Source organism: Rhagoletis pomonella, unplaced genomic scaffold, assembly GCF_013731165.1.
Source record: "Rhagoletis pomonella isolate Grant_MI unplaced genomic scaffold, Rhpom_1.0 Rhpom_scaffold_00008, whole genome shotgun sequence".
Taxonomy (NCBI): Eukaryota; Metazoa; Arthropoda; class Insecta; order Diptera; family Tephritidae; genus Rhagoletis; species Rhagoletis pomonella.
Genome location: NW_023458562.1, coordinates 32,242,426 through 32,250,119, shown reverse-complemented (window position 1 = coordinate 32,250,119; position 7,694 = coordinate 32,242,426).

Sequence of the window (7,694 nt, the reverse complement as noted above, 5' to 3'; positions counted from 1 at the left end):
TTAATTGTACCAGAGTGGCGCGGATCTTTCAGCGCAGGTGATTGTAGAAATACGATACCAGCATTCAGGGGGCCTGCATTGGTCAAGAACTCTCCCAGTTCTAGTTCGTGGAATATTCAATAGAGAAAGTGCTTACAGGGCATTGTCTTACTATATTCACTCTAACTTAACAACAGAAGTTTCAAATTGTAAACCTTAATTTTAAATTCATAAATCACCATCAAGTAAATTACTAACGATTTACATACTTATATACTTGTAAACCACACATAATTACTAATGATTTGAAAATTACTTCATAATCCAGCAAGTTATTTCCAAATTTATAAATTGTAAATGTAAAAATGTACCAAAAAGGCAACTTTATTAATTGCTAGTTGTACTTTAAATTACACAAACGCAGGCATGCCAACCAACTCACATTTCCATTATAACAACACGCACGCACATACATGTATGTATGTACATACGAATAACAGCAAAATAATTGTTCATCTAGTCGATAGTAAAAAGTTTCGTATCTCCCAGCCACATGTGACGATGGTCGACGGTATGATCGAGACGTTGCCTTAGCTGCTGCTGTTGTTGGCTTCTGAAATAAATACCTGCCTAGTATGGCGTCGGCGCACACTAAATACAACATAGTTACCTATGGAAGTATAAAATATGTATTGAGGTGTTGCCAACAACTTTCCAATACCAATAAAGTGTCCGTAGGTGGCGTGTATGTAGCAAACACCTGCTACATGTGGTCGCCCGCAGAAGGCTGCAGACATATGTATAAGCTTATTTATATACAAACATGTACATATGTAGTACATTTATGTATGTGGACTTTAAACTCCATATGTATGTATGAGTTTTGCCACCTCCATGCATATGAATTCTATTTTCTTCACGTCTCTCTAACATATTGTTGCCATTGGCTTTTATGTCTGCAGATGAATTGACTAAGCATTGTAGACGAACAAACCGGCAGGCAGGAAGGCAGGCAGCCAGTTGGTGTTGAAAAAGAGGAAAATAAAATGTTAATTAAACTTTATGGTTGAGAGAGCTGAGCAGTGCACAAAGATTATACATAAATGCAACAAATACAGAAAAGCAAGCAAACGTATCGTCCTATCTAAATATGTGCGTATGTGTGTGTGTGCGAGTGTAAAATCTCAGCATTGCTGCCGACAGTTATGCGGTGAAAAAGTAAGGCGGCAAACCGTCTGCAAAAATTACTTTTATTCATATATGAACATACATGCATACATATGTACACGCAGAACATATGTATCTTTATATGAAGCGAAGCTCTGCAGGCGGATATCGTTAAAGTAATTATAGAAATGTTTTTGTTAAATGTTGTCATATGTTTGTGGCTTTCTTTTTTCTTTTTATTTGCTTAGCAGCCCGCATGCAGTCAGTAAGTTTTTTGCAACTTTATTTGGAATTTAGTTATTTTGAAATTTGTGAAAACTACGCCATGTAAGAGCAGGTAATTTGTTCTACGAGATAAATTTGGCAACCTGAACAAGTAATTGCTTGTAATTACATACATATGTATGTGCGGAAGTAGCATATTTCGAAGTGAATAAGATAATTATTGTAAGGCCTACGTGATTCATCGAAAACGCACAACGGAAAGCTGAGTAACTTTAAATTTTGAGATATTTTATACTTTCTGTTTTTTAAATATATTTCTATATGAAATACTCTGACTTAATTACATACCTAATATATGAGGCCATACATATGTACATATGTAGGTATGTAAATGCCTAATACCAAGTACTATAGGTCGTATGAGCAACTAAATACTGGCTTACCAGGAAATGTTACTCATACGCTGTGGTACACAAGCTGTGCTAAATGCAGTCCACATAAAAAATATCTATGTACGAGTATCTTAAGAAAACATACTGCTATGGCTGAGTGGCTAGAGGTGCCTACTACCAGTCCGTAAGACCTGGGTTCGATCCCTGTAGCTCGTATCTGTAAATTATCATACCTACGAGTATATTTCTGCCATGAAAAAGCCTCTTATAAAATCCATTTGCCGTTCAAAGGCACTTACATAATCACATCACTTAAGAAGCGGCGGAGGTATTAGACAATTAGAAAAAATATTCGAAAACTGAGAAATTTCGTGTTCTTTCAGATATAGTTATCGAATAGAGTAGAGAGTAATTTTTTTGTAGTATTTACATTAAAAAGTCAATAAATTAATATGTTAATGAAAAATCTACTGCAATATTAGAAATTAAACGAAAGCTTTTCAAAAAAAAAAACAACGTTTCACCTGAACATACTTTTAAATATGGTTCTCACACATTTTCAAATAAAATTTATTAGACAACAATCTGTTTATAATATTTGAATGTGAAATACAAATCAAAACAGCTAAAAATGTACTTCAAGACAAATATGGCAGTGAAAAGGGGATATATGTGTTTTCTTTTGTTTACAACAACCGATTTGATTAAAAAAAAATTAACTCGGAAAAATTAAAGTTTTTAACTATCAAAATTTTAGAAATATTCACCAAAATAATCCGCATAGCGTAACCCTTGGAACGTTGAACTTCTAAAAAATAATATTTTGGGTTGATGTATTCACGCAGCTATGAAAGAGTTTCTAGAGAAGGAAAATAAGATATTTTTGTAGCGACTTTTCTAGTAGTGTCGAGGGTATTTCCGGGACTATATTAAATAAAAAAATTCTCTCGAAGTCCTCAATCGCGATAGGTTTCCGACAAACGCAAAATAGGTGCTCGATTTAAACGTCAATAGAAACAGTAGCACTGCTCCAGGATGCGCACTTTCAAGGAAGCTCTCAGATGTGGACAAGCAGCGTTGCAGACAAAGACAAGCATCGCCGACACTACCGCGATCGAAATGGTGAATTTATCTGTTGCCACGGAAAAGATTATCGGGACGACAAACGTCTTAAACTCCAAAACTTCGATTTAATCTTAAGTAAATACCATCCCGTCAACGCGGAGCTCTTCCTCAATTGTTTTTAGCCTTAAAACCGGCAAGACTTTATACGACGACTCGAAGAGATCTTTCGCCTATCTACTTTGCCATTATCTTACCATTGACTGTCGACTGCTGTCTAATGATCAATGTGCGTATAAAAGGGCAAAGTCCGTGGAGACCCCACTTTATTGACAGCAGAAAAGACGGATGTGTTCAAATATTGATTTTCTTTTATCTTGAAATTAAATTGATTTTGAATTACTAAAAGTGGCATCCCTCCCCAAAAATACTTTCAAATCTTTTTTAACCTCTATCCGTTGATACCTATACTAAAATATTTTCTTTACCTATTTAATTAGATTTATTCTGAATTTTCAAGCAATTGGCAACACTATTCAAAAACTTAAACGAAGTAATAAAGCCTTCTTAAACCATTTTCCACTAACAGTTATGCATATTAAAAGATTTATTTATTAACTTGCATTTACCGTTACGTTTTTATTAAAATATTTCATTCAGCTTTTTATTTAAAATAGTTTTGAATTTCTAAACAGCTGGCAAGCCTCTTAAAAATTAATTTCGAAATAAAACTTTATTAAACCTCTCTCTGTTGATGCCCATATTGAAGTATTTGATTTAACTTTTTTTTTTAATTGAACTTTTTAAATAGGTGGCAACACTATCCCAGCAGTTTTAGCATGAAAGAGCAATAAACATACTCACATGCACACACTCAGGATTCTTGTAATTTCTGCAGTTTTTTTTCTTTTATATTTGCTTCATTACACCTGTCTCTTACTTAAAAGCTAAAAAATTCTTTATTACAAAATATTAAATTAAACTATTGTTCTTAAAATTTAATTTTTCATAATTTGTTTTCAAAAAGTTTTCTACCAAAATTATTCATGCAAAACGTCCCAGAGGCCAACAGAGCTTGGGAAATTATTCAAGTACTTGGTTATGTACGAATTACCATTTCACTGTAAAAAAAAGACAATAATAATAAACACAAAATCAAAATATAAAATTCGCTCAACGCTTATTTCATACAATAACAACAACAATAAAATGGCAACAACAAACAATAACACATATACCTATTTGTATTAGTTAGTTATTTCGAAAACAATGCCAGGACAATGACAGACAAATACTAGCAAACGGCATGCCATAACACATACGCCACATAGTATGTATACATATGTACATGGAATGCATTGTTACAGGCAAGCAAGCATAAACTTACAAGCTGAAGTACTTGCATGCAAACTTGCGTACTTAATACATACTTATAAATAGATTCGTATGCAGTCAAATAGACTTAGGATTTGCCAAAAGCTTGCATTTATATCTGCATGTATTTGCATATATATGTATGTAGTATATATAGAAAATCTGACTAGCTCAGAACTAGCGTAGAACTAGACCCTTTTCCGACAGTACTAGATCTAGCTCAATACCCAAGCAATGCTTTCAACTGTCCAGTTTTACACGGCGATGTCATTGTCAGTGGCACTTGTCGCCCACTGCATTACTTTGCAACTAGTTTTTAACCGGTTCCGGTTTGGACATTTTTTTAACCAACTTCCAAAAAAGGAGGAGGTTATCAGTTCGTCGGAATATTTTTATCGAAAACAAAATCGTTAGTAACATCCCAGAAAATATCGATGACAAAACCGATAAAAATATCGATAATAAATTCGATAAAAGTTTCGATAGCAAAATCGATTATAATACTGGTAGCAAAATCGATTAGAAAATTTTCAAAAATATCGATATCAAAATCGATATCAAAATCGATAAATAACCGATAACAAAAGTCGATTAGAGAATCGATAAAACTTTTGATAATTAAGTCGATAAAAATATCGATAGCAAGCGATAAATAACACTGGTCTACAAGGGTTTTGCGAATAAGACGGGACCTGGTGTTTCCGAACGGATTTTTCGTGCTGAACACGAATCTGGGGTCCAAAACTTCCCATCACGTCACGTTTTCGAGAAAAAAGGGGTTGAAACCCCTAAAAACAGCGTTTTTGGACATTTTCGAAAAATTGTAGAGCTGAACCCTGACGTGCTACAAACTTTGTATATGTCAGAAATTAAAGGCTAAATCGTGCCCTTTCGAATGAGCCCTATGCCGAATTAATCGCATGCACCCTTAGATCAGGGGGTGTATTTGTGTCTAGGAGTCCAGGGAAAATTGATCGCAGAAAGAATTTCATCTTAAACGACCATATAAATTTCTTAAATTTTTAAAATCTAACTGCAGATTCGTAATCAGCGACTTTTAATATAGTTAAAACCTTGGCATTATTAATTTTCTATGATCGTTTAAGATTAAATTCTTTCTGTGATCAATTTTTCCTGCACCCCTAAACACAAATACACCCCCTGCTTTAAGGGTGCACGCGATCAATTCGGCATAGGGCTCATTCGAAAGGGCACGGTTTAGCCTTTAATTTCTGATATATGCAAAATTTGTACCACGTCAGGGTTCAGCTCTATAATTTTTCGAAAATGGCCAAAAACGCTGTTTTTAGGGGTTTCAACCCCTTTTCTCTCGAAAACGTGACGTGATGGGACATTTTTGACCCCGGATTCGTGTTCAGCACGAAAAATCCGTTCAGAAACACCAGGTCCCGTCTTATTCGCAGAAAAAAAGTTGAAATTTGTAGACTTGTGTAATCGATCAGAAAATCGATAACAATAACGATAAGAAATTCGATAAAAATATCGATAACAAAATCGGTAAAAAAAATATCGGTAACAAACTCGTTAAAAATATCGATTACAAAATCGATAAAAATATCGATAACAAAATCCATAAAAATTATGGATTATTATATCGATAAGTTCCGAAAATATCGACAGCAAAGTCGATAAAAATTTCGATAACAAAATCGATAAAAATGTCAACAAGAAAAACCGATAGAAATATCGATTATTATATCGACTTTTAAATTACCTTTATTTTAAACTTTCTTCCTCTATCTTCATCTTTACTTTTATCGGTATCCTCATCCTCATCTTTTTCTTTATATTTGCCTTTGTTTTCACTTTCATGTTTATCATTTCTTCATCTACATATTCCCTTTCACCTTTGCCCTTATATATATAAGTAAAGTGTTTAAACTTACCTTGGTCTTCAGTTTTGCCTATATCTTTACGCATCTTTGTTTTTGTTTTTATTTTTACCTTTGTCTTTATTCTTTTATTTGTCTATGTACGTACTCACCTTTACTTTCATTCCTGTATTGGTCTTTTTCTAAGTGTTATTCTTTAACCTTTTATTAGCATATTTTTGTTCAATTAATACCATGTGCATACACTCACTTGTCTCAGCGCCAACCATTTCCGTTGCACCATTTCCGTTGAATTTGCAAATTTACTCCCAACCAACCAACCGCCGCTAAAGAAGTTTCCAAGGCGTATTTAACAAGGTGGTGTTGGCCGTATATAAGTAAAAAATTACACTAACAAATTATACGCTGATGTCCATACTGTCATTGGTATGAGTTACAACAAACACATCATTTTGACGTAATGGCCTCCACGGCGAAAAACTCAGCTGTCGCCCCAACACCACCTTGTTTAATACACCTTGGAAGTTTCACTTCAAAAAATTTCTTGTAAGCGGCACGCGCTTTGCCGGACTGTCTCTAAATTTTACTGCTGGGTATATTTGTATCCATATATTGCAACTGTGTGCATTTCGATAACGCAAGTCTAATGCAGTGAGGCATTCATGCAACGGGCGCATGTACATATGAGCGCTTAGGCATGCTTCCTCGCCCGCTCGCTTGCTCGCTCATATAATGCAACAGTGCGTAAATTGTAATACATACTAATAACAAAAACAATCAACATAACAACAATACAACATTTTGAAACATATCCTGTTACACTAAAGTATTAAAATAATATTATTCATGCATATGTATGTGTGTACTTTTATGTAAGTAATAATAACAATGACAATTAAGAGTGCTGTAGTTGCTAAGCCAGGAGCGATAAACATGCTTCGAAGAGAATTTGTAATTGGTAATAGTTCTGAATAAATACATATATGAGCAGCTTGAAAATTATGGGAAAAGCTAAGGAATTCTTTCATCAAATCTCCTTGGCACTAAACTCTTTTTTATCGTTTTAGTCCGACACCAAAAATATGCCTACCTCCCCTGCAAAGTTCCGCAATCTATTAACACCAATTCTAAGCAGGTCCTTCCGCTGCGCTCGTGAGCGCCCTTTCTTTCTGTGGCCATACTTAGGTGCCGAATCAAAGGATCCTTTTTGACCAGACTACCGTCAGCAATCCAAGCCAGCGTCATCGTTGCATTTGTATAAATTGAACTATGTTCATGTGTTTCCATAACACCTACACTTCATCATTCCATCATCGGTACCCTCGTGAGCATTGCAAGGTTAGTTTAGAATAAGTTAGGTTTTGGTGTCCGCTCCTTGTTATGGGGCTCAATTAGACCGCGGGCGTTAGTCCTTTGTAATACCACTACGACCGAAAATCGCCGAGTGCCGAGAACGAGGTTTCGCAGGCGGCAAACGTTTATGCCGGAGAGCTCCCCCAGACTTGTCAGAAAGTATGAGCCCATGTACCTAAGCCGCAATCTGGCAAAAGCTGAGCATAGTAGGAGGTGTACCCGATAAAGCAATGGCCTGCCAGTACACCCACCAGAATCGAGAGATCCAGCTTCACGAGCCTAAGGAGAT